General features: G+C 39.6%; 1 protein-coding gene across 2 annotated transcripts in view; it reads right to left on the minus strand.

The window, feature by feature from the left end:
• prok2 (prokineticin 2) overlaps positions 1-16,193 on the minus strand; it is a 39,179-nt gene extending 22,986 nt beyond the window's left edge. Inside the window, exons 1-2 of one of the 2 annotated variants that reach the window (XM_088071651.1) lie at positions 15,852-16,193; positions 3,196-3,258 (exon numbers count right to left, since the gene is read on the minus strand). The gene's annotated coding sequence lies outside the window, so the exon portion shown is untranslated. The remainder of the gene's footprint in view (positions 1-3,195; positions 3,259-15,851) is intronic. The other variant, XM_042494799.2, reaches the window with a different exon arrangement.
• Between the last annotated feature and the right edge of the window lie 2,790 nt (positions 16,194-18,983).

An 18,983-nucleotide genomic window follows, 5' to 3' on the forward strand; every position in this document is an offset into this window, starting at 1 on the left:
AATATAGGCTACATATATGCATACAATGCAAATGTGATGTCTTTAGTCAACATCCCACCATATCACATGGAAGTGAAGATGCGACTCCAGCACATTGTTCAGCTAAATTGCCCGAGTGCTCCTCTAAAAATAGGGCACACAGCTGAGAGCTCTGGGGGATATGGCACACGGCAGGAGAAAAAAAGGGCTTTCACTGAAAAGCAGGAGAAAGGAGAGATTCTTCTAAAGCTGCAGAAGAGGGATGATGTAAACAGCAGGCTACACAGAGAAACATTTTTTCAAAATGCAGGGGAAAAAAATAAAACTGTCAACAAAGCTGTTCTAAAAACCCCTACTTGCCCTTTATGTAGGCTGAATTTAAAATGATGGAGGCTTCCTGCTGAGCTGCCTGCAGGTTGCAGGTCCAACGCAATTTGAGTTTTCAATTTCCTGCCCAAAATAAGATTCTACAAAGCCACCGGGGAGCACGCGCACAGAGCAGGGATGATCTTTTTCTCTCAACCAGTCAATGTGAATCAAAGGAATGTTTAATGGCAACTTCAAGAGTGAAACTACTAGGCTCCACATTGAAGTGAATTTGCTAATCACTGTGGTTTTCTGATGGGGCGCGAGGAGGGTCCCATAAACAACACATAGAATGAGGAGGTGCAGGGAAGATTAATGTAGAAGTCCAATTTTAAAAAGAAAAATAAAAAAACATAAATGGCAATAACTTTCCTCTGTAGCGACTGACCTAAAGACAACGGACGATAGACACTGACCAGAAAACTGAGCATGAAGGAATTAGGGGTGTCAACGTTTACAATTTTTTCTGCACGTGTAAACGGGACTTCTAACCGACGTGTACCCGGTTACACGATTTATGATCTTTTTCTATCGCAGTTGCGCTATAAACCCACTAGATGGTTCTGTCTCCATTCAAATACCTCCTAATCTCATTAAATCAAAGCCATTCCAGTAGTTAGTTATCGCACAAAAACGTTTATTCAGCAAACGGAACTTAAAAAGTAGGCAATCCATCTCACCATTTAAGGCTTAGACCTACTTATGACAGAAAGTAAAATGAGTTGAAAATAAAATCATCAATTTTGACAGACAAGAAAACGTACAAGTGAAAGCTGGAGAAGGTTTAACCTTCTTTTTTAATCATTGTTTTAACTATTGCTCACTTTTGTACAATATATTTTTTTAAGCTCCGCTTGTTCATCGCTTGTTGCTTGTTGTCCATGCGGCCCCGAGTCAACTTGAAGTGATGCGACACTGGCTGTGGCTGCGTTTTTTTTTTTAATATCAACGTAACATTGCCACCTGTGCATCTATTATGTATGCGGATAACTGCATTAGTGGGAACATTTAAGTGTATAGTTAGTTAATGTTATTATCTTAAGCTTTCAGGCAACATTATCACCCCTAAAAATACTATTGGTGAGAAATGAACGAGGAGGAGGAGAGGAAAAAATTACGTGTAAACGGTTATTGATTTTTCTGAACGGTTATGATTTGTTATCCGTGTACCCGTTTACACGTGTAGATGTTGACATCCCTAGAAGGAATCTCCATGTACTCTGATTAAGACATAATTTTGTTGCAGCACCTTATTAAAAAGCTCATGCTGTACCCCTGTGCTCATCGGTATAAACCTAGATCATACTGAACTAGTAGACTCTCAGAACTAATGCCACAAAAATCTTTGCTTAAGCCAGGAAAACTCAGGACTTAATAACATAGTAAAGTAGCATAGCATAGCATAGCATAGTATAGTATAAAGTAGCCTAGCATAGCATAGTATAATGCAGTTAAGTATAGTATAGCATAGTATAGTAATAGTATAGCATAGTGTAGTTTCTTATAACATTGTTTAGAGTATTTATTTATTCATATTTTAGAGTACCATGGTACAACATAGTATTGAAAAGTACAGTTAAGTATAGCCAAGTATAGTATAACTGTTTTACTATAACTACTAATTAACTACTATACTATGTTCTACTATAGCATAACATAGTATAGTATAGTATAGTATAGTGTGGTATGGTATAGCATAGAATAGTGTATCATAGCAATATCCAAATATAATAATAATAATAATAATAATAATAATGATAAAGAGAGTAATAACAACGGAGGTTCAAATTGCTCGGGCGTCACGTGACACATGGAGGCTTCAAATAGTTCCCCAAAGTGTCTGGCGGGCCATCTGAATACATTACTGTATATGGAGAGACAAAACTCAGATTTTCGCTAAATAGCAGTCAATAACTGCATTGATTTACAATATACACGGAGCGCATAGTATATAGTTATCATTTTCAAAAACTGCATTAGAACATTTTACCCAAACAAAGAGCACACCATTGAGAGGCCTTGTATATGGTTGAATAAAAATAAGAAACAGGGAAAGGCTTGCAGAAGACAGGGAGCTGACACTCAGTACAAGGGTGCTGTCTTAGTGCAGGGAGTCTGCAGACTCTATCGAATCCTATGTAGCTCTTTTGCTTAAAGGGGGAGGGAGAAAAGGACAGGAGAGAGGGTCAGACATACCTTTATAGGCCTGGATGGGAAACCCCTTTGGGAGGTGAGGCGTGTTTGTTCCCCAACTTCAGTTACGGAACTTTGTTAGTTGTGTTAAGTTTGTGCTTCTCATAGTGAATTACTCGCTTAGAAATTAGCTTTTACTGTGCTAACCTCAGCATTTGTCTATAGCGTTTCATATGACAGGCCTACAAATACTGATCCTTTTTTAATAATTTATCAGACTTTGATCCTTTGTCAGCCTGGCCGTCACTGTGTCCAAGCTTTTCCTTTGTTTAAAAAGGTCTAGGCTACTTCATTGTTCTATGCCGTCACACTACAGTTAATATGAGAGTGATTTTAATACAAAGCGTAAACCACTGCCTGTGAATGCATGAATTAGTCAGATCTGTGCTCTAGAAGAGAGCCTTCATCAGGCTGTGTAATATTGCCCTCTACTGGATTTATACGTTAATGAACTGCATTAAGCTAGAGCCTTCTGCGTTTTTATAACCCACTTCGAAATAGTTCCTCCAGCACCCAGTGCTCTTATTGTAAGTTACCAATATACAATAAGAAGATAAATAATAATAAAAAAATATATAATATAGTGGTGTAACAATGTCAGTGTTTAGAATAATTCCCCATTAAGCCAAATATGTTTCATTTTTCTAAATGACTTACCCTGTGATCTCATTCAGGTCTTTCAGCTTCCCTCCTTTTGCCATCAATGGAAAATCAGCTGAGCTGAAACATAATAAAGACAAATGGAGTCAACAGAATCATAAAGCTAAAAACACTCACCCATAAATTACATTTCTGTTTACAGTAATGTTTTTTACATTATTTATTAGTCTCAAATATGCACTCTTAATCCATATCAATACTCATATATCACAAAATAGCACTCTGCTATCAAGCACCATGTTTTCTTTAACAAAGCTGACATGTAACTCACACTGACCTGTGATATAAATCATACAAGCCTTTTCTCCAATTTAACTCCCCAATCTTAGATTACATTTTCAAAAGCAGGGCATTTTAAATTAACAGGCTGTTAGCGGCTAATAAAATGTGTTCAGTATATACAGTACAGTGTATTAACGTTAGCTTACTCTATTAGCATATCTGTTATTACTTTGTAAATCTACTAATTTAGCGACAGATAATCCAATATCATGCTTTAATGCACATGTTTATTTAGCTAAAATATGCTGCTGATATAAAAACAGATTCTTTAGACGTCTCACCCTGTTAAAGCCCATCACAAAGGGTTTTCTCTGCTGCAACTCCACTGCCCTGTTAGCAATAAATGCTACTTCCTTGAACAATTGAGATGCTCCATGTTCCGCCATTGCTGTGAAAAGAACGGTCCATTGGAGCGAACAGAGATGACGCAACTCTCTCTTAAAGGGCTCTGATCATCGCAAATAGTAGTCAGTATAAGTGTTCCGTTTTGGTGATGCATGTTGTAGCATTATTGGGGTTTTTTGCCTCAACTGCCTGTGTATAATACTAATTTACTGTATTATTTATTAGTTTTACAAAGCTAAGACAGCTGGGGATGTAGCGAACTCATACACAGCGCTACACATTTCCTTGTCCTTTCACTGAATTTGCTTTAACCGGACTTTAATGAGTCCAGCCAGAACATATTTCTTGCTTTGTACAGAAAACAAACAAATAAAATGTGTCTTTTATTTGTATTTGTTTAAAGCTACAACATTACATTCCATATTTTATAAGGAGCTGTTTTTGCTCTTTTTTATGCTGCTAAGAAGACACCTTAGAAGATGGGTCACTCAGGTGCAGCGCCATCATTGTTCAAAGTCAAAGAAGATCAAACTTTATGGTTAGTTTTCATTAAAAAATGAATTTAAATTAAAATTTCATAAAATAAAACAATGTGTAGATCTGGCATTTTGACTTTTTTTACTGTATCAAAATTGAACTTGAGCCATAAACTGAGCACCTGTTACAGATCATTTTGAGCAGCATCCACCTATCTTTATATCCTTTACAGCTGTCTATTATTCCTCCTCCTGTTCATTTCCAACACCTTTGTCATGCCTCACTGCCTTCACTGCGTCTGCATGGCGTGTTTGTTCTCTCTTTGTTGTTTGGACAATCTCTCCCATTGTGTCTTTGTACTTGTTTTTAGTGATTTATTCATAGATGGAGCTCACTTGTAAAACAGACCTCAGTCTTGGGGGAATAGCATTGTGAAGAAAAAGGATGAATAAACAAAACCTCTGTGATGCAACAATGTGACACAGAACAACAGATTTACTTTTGAGTGAAGAGGGGATAAAATGTAGTTAATGAAAGCCAAGCATTGAATACACAGACCTTTTTTCTAATTTAAAACACGCCAGATGATTATGTCATCCTTGGATTGAGGTGAAACCATAAAGAAGAAGCAAAGTTTTGTTCTAGACAAAGGCAACAAAGTTTTTTTTTTAAAAAGAAGTCAAACTGTGTAGACATTAGATGTAAGTGAATTTCCAACCCTAACAATAACAGAATTATATATTAACCATGTTCCACTATATCTTCTCAAATATTGTGAGAATTGCTTTTACATATTCATGAAGCATAAATTCTGTCTGTATTGGATCGACCTCCTGCATGTGCCTTCAGTGTGAGATTACATGTTCTTGGCTGATTCCCATCACTTGGATTGTGAAGTGTTGGAGATACGGAGGGATGACCAGCAGGCATGATCACAATCCCTTGCGCAGCATTTCTCTGTCCGGCGCTGTGCCAACAACTGGCCCTCTGTGATATTCAGCAGCCTGGCTGGACATTACACCGTGAGAAGGGAATATGAGGTGATAGGCAGCAGAGTTTCCCTACATCCTCTGGGGCTTTGTGTGGTGAGTGCAGCACAAGATAAAAGAAAAGCTCAGTGTGAAACCTAATTTGTATCTGTCTTCAAATTATTCTAATGTCGAGCTATGCCTTCTGACTCACTGCTGGATCCAGAAAGAGAGACCATTCCTCCCCTATGCCAGTTATCAATAAAGTACACAATTGATTTAAATATAAAATAAATAAATAATAATAATAATAATAAATATTATGCATGTATGCTCTGCACCTACGTGAGAGGAAACAGCTCTCCATACCAGCATGTGGTGGTTGTTTGTTGGACTCAATCTGTGCTCTGCAGCTTGCATCTTGCTAAGGTGTCAAGCCATCCACCATCATCATATATTACACTGTACCATGCATATGAAATGTTCAAATGTAACATTATCTGTTGCTTTCACAAACATACAATGCCATCATTTTCTCCCGGTGACTGGGCTGCATTGCTAAGGTCTTTTTGCCAGCACTCCGCACAGGTTACCTGTGTGACCAATGCTGACTGAAATTTTTATTGTTGATGACAATTCCAAAGGCTGCAGTCTTTTAATAAATAAGCATTCTTACAATTTTAGTAATATACACAGCCAGAATTCCCTCCGAAAATCCTACCATACAAGATGTTTGTTAGGATAGCGACGGTAAAATGTTGAACTACTCCTGTGTGAGAAGTGGAGTCAATCAGCAAAACAATCATGTAATTGCATATATGTTTTTCCAGATTACTTAAGATTTTGCTCAAGGGCTGCAGATGAAAATTTGTCTGGCTTATTCTGACCTTTGCAGAGGCTGATATTAATGGGTGGTCTTAAGCAATTTTAAATTGTGTGTAGATTCTCCCCTTGAAAAAGACTGCTCCATCTATCCAGAGTTTTTAACTGGATTCCACTCAGTGACCAAACTGCTTGTCCCTTTTCTCCTTTTATTTTTTCTCAGGTTCAGTAGTTCAATTTGACAGTTCAGTTAGTAGACGGTACCTTTAGTTCCATCTCTTCACTAGTCTTTTAGTCATACATGTGGTGAAATATTAATTCATGAATTATCAAAGTAGTACAATGCAGACTTTTAACTACAATTATTATGCATTTGTGATGAGGACTGTTTAAAAGTTATTGCATAATTTAATAGCTATTTGAATAAATATGGCTAAAAATGATATGTTAAAATGCAATAATTTACGTACATTAAATACAAAATCCATAAATATGCTGATGTTAAGATGGAAAAGAGTATATACTTGCACTTAATTTAAGGTGGCATTGGTGTAAACTGGATTTTTTTTAATATTTACAAATGTTTTTTTCTAGTTACATTTATTCACAGCAGCATATATATTAAAAAAAAACCTAATGCTAACTACAACCAACTGCTAAAGCTACTACTACAAACTACCTACTACCAGTTAACTGGTCTAGTGAAGAAATTAAACAAATGGAACTGTCAAAGTAAACTGTCAAATTAACTGCTATAACTGTGAAAAGTAAAAGACGATAAAGGATAAGCTGTTTAGTCACTGAATGGAATCCAGTTAAAAACTCCGGGTAGATTGATCAGTCTCTTTCAAGTGGATAATCTGCACACAATTTAAAATAACTTATAATAAAGTACGCATACAAAGCATTACGTTTACAGAAGCCTACTCTCTTGCTTCACCTTTATGACGCTAATAAAAAAAAGAGACATAAGGTCTACAGGAGCATGGGGATTGGAGATTCTTGGTGTAGCAGGAAAGCTCAGAGACCAATGTGTCAGGATTTCTCAAGGACTCCCTCTCTCACTACAGTCGCACGAGTGGGCCTGGCTCTCCCCTCGCTCTCCATCTCTATACACACCTTGAACTCACCTTCACGTGGGCAATGAGCCAATTCTGTGAGTCACTCAGAATAGTCATCCAGCTTCCCAGGATCCAGAGCTGCTTCATCTCAGCCGCCCCCGAGGTATCTTCGGGGAGGCGCTGGCGTCAGCACGGCTAATTGAGCGGAGGATGTATCATCAGAGAGCGCTAACGGCAAATCTCCATGTAACACAGCCGCAAATTAACCCTGTCTGGCCTCCAGGGGCCAAAAAACACAGAGATCTCCAGGTGTTGCTGCAGTCAAAGAACAACTGCAAACTGCACAGGTGAAAAACTGTACGTATGTAAATTGGTTCAACCTCCTGCTTAGAGGTGAGAATCTGAGTTCTAATTACATTGGATGTGAAGTACCACTATGAAAAAACAAGCAGGTGCAGCACACCAGACTTAAATGCCAGAGACTAGAGTTTCACTTCTTGTAACAGACCTTTTTTAACGTTCATGTTTTTATAAACCGTAACCACCATTTTTTTTCCTTTCCCAAAACCATGAGTCTTTGTTGCCTAACCACAACCAAACTAGAAGCCTGCATATGCCAGTTGACATAAATTCTTTGTATAATGTCCAGGTAATGTCATACTTTTTTGGCTTCATGAGGCACTTAACAACATTCATAAGACTTAACAGGGCCCTGCATCACTAGGACAGAGCTGCCATCCATTGAGGACCTCTAAACCCTGGGTGCAGGAAGAAGGCCAACAGGATTATCAAAGCCACAGCCCAGCCACAAACTGTTCTGCCTGCTGTCATCTGGCAGACGCTACCAAAGCATCTGCTGCCACTCGACTGGGCGAAGGAACAGCTTCATCCCAGAGGCCACAAGACTGTTGAACTCTTGAGCTCCTGAGTTCATTACTTTGACACTTTACCTTTTACACACTTTTACTTTTACAAACTGTTAACACCTCTGGTATATATGTAGTTAGTAGTCCTTTTTACGTGTATATACATTTACTATATTCCTGTTGACATCCAGTTTTTTCACTGGCAAATATTGTCTACAGTAATGTCCATCCATACATTTTCTATAACTGCTTATCCTCTTGAAGGACTGGAGCAGATCCCAGAGGCGGGGGACATCATGGACAGTATCACAGGGCTGACACAGAGACAGACAACCATTTACACTCACATTCACACCTTTGAACATTTAGAGTCAGCAGTTAATAAGGTTGGGTACCAAAACTCTCCTATACAGTTCCTATACAACTAAATCATAACACAAATTTCAGTGCCCCAGTTCAGCACCAGGTTGTGTGAACAGAGAGACAGAGGGCGAGTGCAGGTGAGAAAATAGAGCAAGTGAGCGACTGTGTGCCGGTGACAGTGAGGCTGCAGCGAGTGGAGCAGACAGTATGAGATGGCAGTGCACTGCGTGAACAGTTTAGGCTGTTTGTCAGTGAATAAATGCTACAACTCCAGTCCTCCACTGAAGTTAGCAAGGTAAGTTAACCCCCCATGCTCCCTTTAGGTGGACTGTTAAGCCGCTCATAAACAGATAAAAGAGAAATGTCTGTCTGCTGAGTCTCTCCTCTGTTCGTGAAACAATAACAGATCCCAAATTATAATTAACTTTCTGTTTGTAGTCCTATAACTGTTATTAAGGGTTAAACTATTTTAGCTGGATTTGTTTCTATTTGAGGAGAATTTGTTAATGATTTATATCTATCTATCTATCTATCTATCTACCTACCTATCTAGACTGTTGAGTATACTGTTACAATTTCAAGTCTAAATTTCCCTTTGCAATAAAAAAGGCAATTTTTAGCCTCATTAACCGTTTTGTGTGGGTGGCACGGTGGCGTTGTGGTTAGCTGCAAGTTAGCCTCACAGCAAGAGGGTCTCTGGTTCGAAAACCCGGTTGGAACGGGGTTCGGTCCACGGGCGGGGGCCCTTCTGTGCGGAGTTTGCATGTTCTCCCCGTGTCTGTGTGGGTTCTCTTCGGGGTGTCCGGCTTCCTCCCACAGTCCAAAGACATGCAGCTCAGGTTGATTGGTGACTCTAAATTACTACTAAATTACTATCTAAATTAGGTGTGACTGTGAGCGTGTATGGTTGTTTGTCTATATGTGTCGGCCCTGCGATAGTCTGGCGACCTGTCCAGGGTGTACCCCGCCTTCCACCTGATGACAGCTGGGATTGGCTGCAGCCCCCCCCGCGACCCTTACGAGGACAAGCGGTTACAGAAGATGACTGACTGACTGACCGTTTTGTGTTTCTTTTGGGTTTTTTTTTTTTAAAGTATCATTTTAGCACCAGTGCCTAAAAAACCCAAACAATACAATTAGTCAACCTGACCTGCACGTGTTTGGACTGTGAGAGGATACCACTCTAACACCATGCTGCCCTACGCAAATGTGTATGTTCTATATACTCTGTACATACTTTAATTCATATTTACTTCTGTATTTTAGCCTGTATTTTAACTTAATATATATACTACTTAACCATTTACTTAACTAGTTAACTATTTTATGTCAGAGATTCTCATTTGGCTTTTACTAGCGTGATTCGCATATTTTAATACACAGTGATAAGCAATGTTATGAGAAAGTGGAGACACATCATCCATCTTTATATACAGTCTATGTTGTGCACATGATGACAATAAAGAATTTGATCCTTGAAACAAAGTGACATACAGGCACTCACTTCTTCTGTTGAATTTCATCTGACATCACCCTCCAACACTGAGCCTCAAGCAACCGCCACTACACTCGCCTTCACTCCACAGCGGCACCAACACTGCCAGCCAGGATTAAATGTTTGATTCGCTGCCACGCTAAAAATTCAAGCTCTCACAGAACTGGGAAGCACTTTCAAAAAAAAAAAAAAATGCAACCACCAAATGGCAGTGTGTTGTGTTATATCCACGTCGAGGAGAGGAACAGCAGCCGGTGTATTGCATATTTACTCCCTGGAAATTTCATGTTTCCTTAATTGACTTGGTTTTCACAGCTTGCCTCGCAGCTCCAGCTGACGCCTTCAACCACTTACAACTGACAGAGACTGCCACCACCACCATATGTGGCATCGCGTGTGTGCGTACATCTTGCCCATGGCACGAGTTAACATGCATGAGATGAGTGCATAAGTACGACTGCTGCTTATAGTTTGCATGCATGTATGTGTGTGTGCATGTGTATTTTAAATGCTGGTGGTGGCTGATTCCACCTCAAAGGCAGCAGGGACGTGAGCATGGAGAGAGAGGTGGAGAGAGGAGAGGTGGAGAGAGGGAAAAAAAAATGAATTTGACTCCAGGCAACAGATGCCCAATTAACATATCCCCATAATTAGGATGATGTGGAAGGATGAGGATGGAGATGTGAGGGAAGGGCTGTTGTCCATCTCATCTGAATATTCATGTGACATTTTTATGACTTTTCAATTTCTTGCGGCACACAACGACACTGCTGTGTTCACCAATTAAACAACCTTGGTGCTTATGCTCATTAAAGCTGAAGGGGATCTTATTAGTGCTAAATGAAAGGGGCCACAAGTGTTGAGTTGTGTTAAAGAGGGTTGATTTGTGCAGTGATAAAGCATGAAAGGGCAGGTCGCCAAGAAACAGGATGGTGCTTTTAGACTGCCCTCTCTTCACAGTCGCATGTTTGCATTTTCTGCAGTGTAAATGTTTTGACTCTTTTAATTTCCCCCTTCTGCAATTTGTTATGTGCAAATGTATTTCCTAGAGTTCAAACGTGTAATAACATGGTTAAATGAAATTACGCTCCAGAGCAGAGACTGTGATCTTTAGCACACACGGGGGAGAATAATGAGGAAGGAAAAGGAGTCGACCACAAGCTCTGAGTAGCTGTCAGCCCAGCAGCGGAGAGCGGAGCAGAGTGCTGCACTCACTCCTCTGTCTTTGTCAGGAACTTCTGCTCCAGTAACTCCATCCGGCACAGCCATCAGGGCTTTTCTTTGTGCCCTCGTGAAGCAGTGGCCAGCTACTTCAACTTCCAGATCAATTATTCAGATGGCTCTCCTATAAATATCAGTGTGTTAAAAGGAGGAGATACCATCTGAGCAGCCTTCAAGAGCCGCTCGTGACAGAGCAAAAATTATAGTGTTTAATCTGTTGCATGACATATGGGTTTTTGAGAACCCATATTTCAATGCATTTAAGTTATGAAAATGACAGTACAGCCATTCCGCAGATATTTTAGGAAAGTTTATAGCGTGTATATGGAGTGTTCTTACTGTGAATTGTAAAATACTGGTGTTATACGAAGAGTTAAGTCAAGTTAATGTTATTTATTAGGGCTGCACCTAACATTTATTTTTTTATCAATTAATCTATTGATTATTGTTTCGATTAATCAATTAATCAATCAATTTTTTAATTGATCTAACTGTTATTTTTTATTACTCAATAAATATAACAACAGATTTACTGAAAATTACATTTTAAAATTTGATATGTCTGATATAAAGTCTCTACAAAATAAAATTAATGCATGAGCTTGTTCCATTCAAGTAAAAGGAATGTAGTGCATCTACATTTAGCAATCCAACAGGAAATAAATTAAACAATGTAACAAAATAGTTACTCTTTGTTACAGTGACAAACCTCAAACCTAGCAGTCCAACAAAACATCTTACAGTAAAATTAGTGTAATTTGAATAACACTATAACTTTTCTCTAACATAACTAATTAGAACTAGTACATTCTTTCTGCATCAAAATAGTCCAGCCTTAACTGGGCCTTAAGGCATACCGCTGCCTGCTGAAACGAGTGCTGTATTTTCATAAAAGCACATATTCCACTCATTCATGAAGGTATACAAGCTCCTGCACAGCTGACAACCCCATACTGCAAATGTTTCAAAATAAAATGCATTGTATCAGCAACTGATGGCATTTTGTCCACAGAGATACAGTAAGATAGCTTTTGTTTTGAAAGGGAAGCAACAAAGAAACAAACATCTTTGTATTTCCTCCTCTCTGTGACAAAGAGAGACTTTAAACTGCAGTATAAAGTGGTATCAACTAACGCGAGCGTCACCGTAAAAATACCGCGAACCACCGTTTCTGTAGATGGGCTTTAGCTGACACGCAGCTCAGACGCGCCTAACAAGCGCTGCTTGTGCAAGCAGTGGGTACACTCTAACCGAAACAAAAAACACACCCGGCACTGCTCACGCTCTCTTTTCACGTGCTGTGTGAAACAGTGCGACGCGTTGACATCACGTGAATCGCCATATTCACGTAATCGATTATGTCAATTACATCGATGGCACCCCAGTCATATTATATATAGTTAGCTAAATATCACAAATTTGCTTCAGAGGGTTTTGCAATCTGAATCACATATAACATAATCTATCTTTAACCCCCTTAAGGATTGTCCTTTTAACAAGAAATAAACCTTAGGGGGGTCGACCGGTATTGGTTTCTCAGGGCAGATACTAATAACGATTATCAGTAGTTAATGAGACCAATAACCAATGTTTGGAACCAATATGCTTTTACAAAAAAATGAAAATCTTTGTCAGTATTTAGAAGTTTTGGAATATAACAAACTCCAAAAAAAAAACTTGCCTTTAGCAAATGATTAATCAAAACTGAAACTTTCAACATCATACAAAGACACTTGCCAGCAACAACTTATTATAAGTGGATAAAAATAGCTCCCTGCAGTTTTACAAAGTAAAAGTTCCTTCCGAATTACAGTTTTAAGTCACATCATTGTCAGAAAGTGCAACAATACTGCAAACCTATTTTCTAATTTTTTAGTCTGACTATGTGAGGCCAGCTAAAGTTCTGACATTTAGCAATACTAGCAGGCAAGAGTAGACAGACAGAAAGTGAAATGGCACTTCTTCTACTGGTGAGAAAAGCAAGGACAGGATGAAAGAGGTCTGAAGAGCCTCCTACAGACAGAAGCCTGCAGTGTTTGATCAACCCTCAGCTGAGGACAAAACCCAGCCCTGCACAGTGAAGTGTCTGTCAGGTCAGCTGGTGCTGGAGCAGAAAGATGATTTCTAATAACTTGCTCTGTCACACAGAGACAGACTTGAGGAATCATTTTTATAACCCGTGGCACTCAAGCAGTGTTGGAATTTTTTTTTTTTTTTGGAGTAGCTCAAATATTCACAGCCTGTTTGATATTATGGTTTGATGATGAGGCATGGATCTAATCAGTGAGTTTGGGGAGCCTCAAAAAATGGCGCTGAAAAAACTGCGCCATCTGACAGCAGCTCCGCTTTGTGCCAGAGTGCTGTCGACAGACTCATAAGTAGCACATAATGATAATTAACACGCCAATTAGACATCTGCTGTGTTTCCAAGGCTGTCTTGAGAATAATGTGTTTACAATTAAGAGGAGGGCTCAGACGAGCAAAGAGGCCACACATCATCCTCTTAATGGCCAACGTTGGGCGGGACGACGGACTCGGGTGCGACGGCTCGGCTGCTCGCCTGTGATTGTTTTGTAAGTGGAGGCCCGGGGAGCTTGTCATATCTGATTAAGTGGAGGGAGATGCAGGGGCCAAATGAGCTGGATGGAGCAGCGAGCACCAGGAGCGACACATTACCACTGGGTGTCACCACTGATCACATCATATCATCGCTCCCTTCCACCCCTGACAACTCAGTCAATGGCTTAATTGACTGGGACCAGCACCGCTGTCACAACAGGTTCCAGTGCTCTGGGAAAAGCCAGGCCGCAGCACTGATTCACTCTGGATATTAAAAAATGGTTTTGTAGCTCAAGAAGCAAGGCTAGAGTTGAAGGGAAAATCTTTTTTTGACCACAAATTTAACCACAAGATGGCAGAGTTGGATTATGAAATGTGAGACGCTTCTCTTTCTTTTCCTGCTGTGTGTTTCTGTGTCTTTGTTTTATCCCACATCACAAAGTTTTTACTACTCTGCAATCTGTGTATGTTGGTGGGGATATTTTAAGCCTGTAGACGTAAATCAATAGTACTATATCTTAATGTCATGCCTGAGGACAAGCAGCTAAGAGTTTTTTTCCTCCTTATTGCGCAGAAACATCGCTGAGTCTGCCATAACAACTGCAGCAAAGTTGTTTCTCTTAAAGCTTATGAATTGTTTCTCTGTTTAAAAAAAAAAGTGTGGCTTTCTTGAAAAATGTAAAAGTATTGTGTGTTATTAGGGACTGTACTATATTTATCAGAGCAGGGGGATGGCTGAGGTGTGACTTCGTCTTTTTCACGTCATGACACTCTATAGAGCTACAAATATTCTTCCCTTGACCAGGGGTGTAGCATCAAATTCTAGGCCCTATGCATAGACTGTCTCTGTGGGTCCCCCTTCCCTTCATCTTGATATAGTATGTCTCTATCACCAACTTTTAATTTTTCATTTTATGTTTTACAAAGTCTGTTTGCTTTCTTTCCCTTCTTTTCTTTTGTTTAGTGATAAAAAATAAAATAAAATCCTATTTTGGGGGCGAACTAAATCATTTTGCAACTTTAAGCGGTAAAAGGGGCTTCCTTTGTTATTTTATTTCATTTTTTTCATACAGAGTTCAGTCTTTCTAGTGACTTCTTGAGCCAATTTAGCTGTGGCTCTTATTATATATGCAGCATCCCAACACTATAAATTATGCTTAAAATGCTAGTAACTAGTTTTAAACAGGAGTGATGGGACGTTTGGGTTTGGTTTTTGAAGGTAGCTACCACAAAGGTTTACCTGTTTTGGCTGAAATGTATATTACCCTACTCCTGAACAATGAAATGTTTAAACTTAGGAGTATATTCTGTATATTCACACTGACTGTTGCATGCGATTATACTTAAAATAACTGACCCCAAAAACTCTTGTAATAAAGGGGAATAACAGTTTACTGTATTTTTTTATGGTGTTTGGAAAATACAAATATTATTCACCCTATTCACAACTGAAAAAAATCACAACACTACCCATTATAACAAAAAATATGCACCTTTAAATTAATAAGAAACATTATTACTTTTAATCAAAGTTCGCCCAGTAAATCCATAAATTAGTTGATATTTATATATTACTTGAAAAATATGTTAGTCAGAACTGACTTTTACCATAATATTACAAACCACTTGGGTTGAAGCAATATACTGGTTTTAAGGTACACCGTTAAAGTTAATCATGTACATTTGCTAATCTAGATTATTGAAAAAAATTCAACTAGATGGAAAAGATCACCTTTAATTTAATAATTTTCAAAAGGGAGAGTTTTCCACATACCTCCATTTTAAAAAAAATGCTTTCAAGTATTAGTTATAATTATAAAGCAATACTGAAACCATAACTAACTCGTCTTTTTTCATACCTGTAAGGGTCATTCTGACTGATAATAATAATTCCGTGATACTGTGAAAACGCACATTTAGACGCGATATGGAGAAACTTATCGTAAGGAGAAAAACTCATATTGTTGCAAACGTACAATACCAAATCACAGATTTCTCAGTCGAAATCTATATTTCTCACCATTTTTGCCAATATTTCTTTTTACCGACTCAAAAATACTCAACCCAGCTGTGTTATCACACGCGCACACACTCACGCGCACACACTGAAAAAGTTGCAGACCTGAAAATCGCAAAGTCTCGATGCAATTCTTTTCCCTCAGCAGAGCAAGAAAACACAGAAAGTCTGACTTACATTTTTGCGTCAGTCTCGGAGACACAGTCCAGCAGAAACAGCCTGTGGCCCCAAAGATAAAACCAGACGGCAGCGGGGGCGACTCCTCGACAGGAAGCCCACAAACAAAAAGTCTTCTCCGGCAAATCGTCCTCTCGTCCAGCGATTCACCGACGTTAGCTTTAGCTTAGCATAGGCGTACATAACTTTTGACTTTATAAACCAAAATTAAACAATGCATTTTCGGTACTGTCCACAGCTGCATTCTCCGTATGTTTACTCAAACGTTCAACAGTCTTTTTAGTATTTTCGGTATTTCTTCTAACTGGGTTTTCTGCCGTCATCCCGGCCGTGTCTTTCGCTAACGACTCTGCTACGCACTGTTTGTGGCCCGCCCTCCCACGTTCATTTCCTCACTCACAACCAATTACAACAGGTGGCTTGATTGATACCTACAATAACCAATCAGATAAAGAATCTTAAAATAAAGGCACAATCTGTTGGGTTGGCGTTGGGGGGGGGGGGTAGTTTGCATACAATATTATTTAGAACTATTAATTATAACCATTCATTCAACCTACATCCTAACTTCTTTATGAGGTAATTTTCTCAATATCTCAGTTAACCATTTTTCTTTCTTTATAAAACCAAATTATTTTATGTTTAATTTCCTTAATGAAGTATTATCATTCACTTTATAAGTAGCTATTTTTTTATTCCCTATTTTACACCAGGGCTACATATATTATTCAAAAATGCAAACAAAACAAAACTTTTCACCACCTCCACCCCATAACAAAACACAAGTCCTTCCCTAGTTTTTAAAAAAATATTTGAAGGGCCTTCTCAGTTTTGCTCCTCTCCCTCCCCTCCTATAGATGATGAACAGTCCCTTGCAGCAAACAGTACATGAAAACCTCATATCTCCAGTGGGAGACATGAATTAATGAATTTCATGAATTTTCAAGTTTTAAGCCAACAAAAAGTGCTCAAAAAAATTCAAATTTGGACATCCACATTTCCATGACAACTGGGCAACTCCATCTGCTCAGGAAGATTGTGCGATAGGATCAAACGCCCAAGAACAGCCAATTTCCATCTCAAATTTGGACAATTTTCACACTTTAAGGTTAGCTGAAATTCTGCATTTTTTTGCATTGGCAATTCTGTAGCCCCAATGGCTAATAAAACTTTTCATACTGCTTCACAAAGTCCAAACTGCAGCATCACTGAGAACAACATGGATCCTGACAAGTCAACAGTGTGGAGATACAAGATTTTCAGCTGACACCAGCGATAGGGTTCAGCGAAATCACTTGCTGACGAACCGAGAGATGGGAATACTGGAATTTTCAATAAAAATTGCCCTCTAAGATTACACAGTCCACACTGCTGGAGACTGGCCAAGTGCAAACACACACACACACACACACACACACACACACACACACACACAGTGAGAGAACTGTCCCACAGCTCATTTCGTTATGCTGCCTGGATCAGATTTTGTCAAAGGTACACTGACCCAGAGCGACTCCTCCAGTTAATTATTTTGTAAAAATTAGTTTCCAAACATGTTCGTCATTTCCAAACTTTCCACACTGTTTATTGTAGCTGGCTCGTTGCTCATAGTGCACGGAGAATCTGGCTCTGGTTGCAGACTAAGCCCAAGTGAATGTGTTTCCAGCTCTCCTGCTGTGCGGGCGAGAGAGAGCCTGGATTTCCACTGGCTGGCGGTGAAACAGATACACGGTATTTGACTGATTGCGCCTTCCCTGTGTCTGTCTGCATCCTCCTTGGAAGCTCTGCGGGCAGAGATCTGCCAACAAAGTCATGTTCAAGGAAAACTCCCCATCTGTCAGGTATTCTATCTGGGTATGCATATGTTTATCTCTTTAATGATGGCCAAAACACAGACACAAAGAAAAACGCAGTCACGTACACAACTGAACGTCTAGGAATCCAATTTTTAAAATGTCTCTAAAATCACAAAGCATACGTCTCTCTAATGGATAGCCTCTATATTTTTTGATGACGTGCGATCCAGCGATCATACCCTTCAGAGAGCCTACACCAAAGTGCTCTGATGGAGACCAGCATTTGAGCATTAATCAATGTGAACATCAGTGGGTTAAACACTGAGGTCATTGCTCTCTGCAAGAAACAGTAGCCTGTCCTGTGCAGGTCAGTGGAAAAAGGATGGCTTAAAGTGATGAATAACGCGTGAAGGTAAAAAGGATTATTAGGATTGTTAGGTGCTGTGACTTCACAAGTAATGGCATTGTGCCAGACCAAAATGGAAAAAGGAAAGCCATTAAGCAAATCTCTTGATTTACCTTTGACCTATTTTCAACCTTGACCTGCTCATGAGCTCTTAGCACAGACCGCCTAAAAGAATGAGAGCGAGGAGGCTTAAAGCTTTCCTCACACTCGGTGACAGCGTCAGATAGAAATACACGAGGACCTCAGTGTCAAGCGGCTGCTTGTCCTCACTGAAAGGAGACATGGTTCCTGCACCTGGTAAGGACATCCCTGAAGTGTTTCTGTTTGATGGTGTTCCAGGTAAAACCTGCTGAGAGGAGGAGACTGCAGAACAGACTGAAGAGACTACACCTCCCAGCAGGCCTATGACCAAGTTGCCCTCTCAGTCTGACCCTAGTATTCCATAAAATAATGCATGTACAAATAATCCCTGCGGTTATATCTGAATGCTGGGTCACTCAAAGGTTAGATTCCAAGAGAAGAAAAAATATATACATTGTTTTTTTAACAATGAACCAAGGGCAAAGGTTTTGTTTTTACATCGGGGGGAACACATATGAAACAGGGGGGGTTGGGTGCCCTCCGCCAGAAATTTTGAGCATCAAACACTTAATTTCCTGCATTCAGGTGAATATTTATGTTCCAATTTGTGCCTTTTCTGCACGTCTTGACTACCTAATCCAGTATGGAGAAAGCAGAACGCCCCTCTGGTCTTGGACCATGGAACCTGGTTTGGCAGCGAGGTCATTGTGTGGCGGGTGGCAGGGGTTTGAGAACCAAACTCCTGGAGAGGGGCTGGACTCTCTCAAACTGAGTTTCCCAGGCTGAGAGGTGGTAGGCAGGTGTGGTGATATTCAGGGGCCCCCAGCTGAGCGCTGCTGTGCTGGAGTT

This window comes from Plectropomus leopardus, chromosome 2 (genome assembly GCF_026936395.1).
Source record: "Plectropomus leopardus strain MGB_pleo_1.0 chromosome 2, ASM2693639v1, whole genome shotgun sequence".
Lineage (NCBI taxonomy): Eukaryota > Metazoa > Chordata > Actinopteri > Perciformes > Serranidae > Plectropomus > Plectropomus leopardus.